Below are 1422 nucleotides of genomic sequence, written 5' to 3' on the forward strand. Positions count from 1 at the left end.
GTTGTTTTGGCAGACCCAGGCTGGATTCCACCACCTTAGGTGTATGTGGCTGGTGCCTTAGCCACTTGAGCCACAGGCGCTGAGCTGAAATATTCTATTTTCATTGGTGATCAAACAGATCACTAATGTATATATGCACATATATATATATATAATTGTACTTTAAAGGTCTGAGAAGTTCACTGTATGTAAATTTTAGCTCAAAAAAAATTTTCCATGAAATCAGTTTTTTTGTGTAGTTGCCAATCTGTTTCATTCTTTCAGATTGCTTTCAGCTGCAGATTTACTTTTTACCCTCTTTATAGTATGCTGTAAATATTATGGGGTCGGGGGAGTAGACATAATGGTTAATGGAACAGAATAAAAAGTCTTCACCTAATGTACATGATGCAATGGTACATTTCAAAACTATTAAGAAATGAGTATAATTGTGATGGATGTGTTACTTAGTTCAATGTAAACATTTCACATTGTATATTGAAGCAGTATGATTTAATAAAAAATAATTTAAAAAAAGAAAGTCTAGAACGGTCAACTGGTTTTCAACAGGTGCCGAGGCAATTCATTGGGAGAAAGGATAGTCTTTTTCCAAAACTGGTATAAAATAATACAGTCTGTTTACAGAATTTATTTGACTTTAATCACGGTAGTTTATGGATTGGGGGAGTGGCAGATACTAATGAGTGATACAGTAATAGCCTACAGCCTCTAGTCATTTTATTCATTTGCATTCATCACTTTATTGAATGTCTACTATGTGCCAGGATGCTGGTAAAAACAGTGGGCAGTAGATCACACAAGGACCTTCTCATGAAGCTGACATCTTAGTTGGAAAACCAGAAAAGAAATGAAAACAACAAAAATATTTAAACAGTGGCATATCTTGAAACAGACAAGGGGCTAGAATAGAGAATAAGGTGAAAAGGTGATATGGAAAACCTCTCCCCAAAGGGGATATTTTAGGTTAAGAACTAAGTATAAAAAACAGGCCAGGTGAGATGGCTCACATCTATAATCTCAGCACTCTAGGAGGCCAAGGTAGGTGGATTGCCTGAGTTCACAGGTTCAAGACCAGCCTGAGCAAGAGTGAATCCCCTGTCTCTAAACATAGCCAGGAGTTGTGTTGGGTACCTGTAACTCAGGATAACTTAGGTACCTAAATTAGAATTACTGTTTGGGGCTACATGTTGGTGATTTTTCCTTTTTTTGGCAGGGGGACAGAGTCTCAAGTTGTTGCCCCGGGTAGAGTGCTGTGGCATCACAGCTCACAGCAATCTCAAACTCTTGGGCTCAAGCAATTCTCTTGCCTCAGGGTCCAAAGTAGCTGGGACTACAGGCACCCACCACAATGCCCAGCTGGGTTTTTTTGTTTGTTTGTTGGCTTTGTTTTTTTACATTGTTTTAGCTGGCTGGGCCAGGGTC

The sequence above is a fragment of the Otolemur garnettii genome, unplaced genomic scaffold, assembly GCF_000181295.1.
Source record: "Otolemur garnettii isolate 467f Iridium unplaced genomic scaffold, OtoGar3 scaffold00092, whole genome shotgun sequence".
In the NCBI taxonomy this organism is placed as follows: domain Eukaryota; kingdom Metazoa; phylum Chordata; class Mammalia; order Primates; family Galagidae; genus Otolemur; species Otolemur garnettii.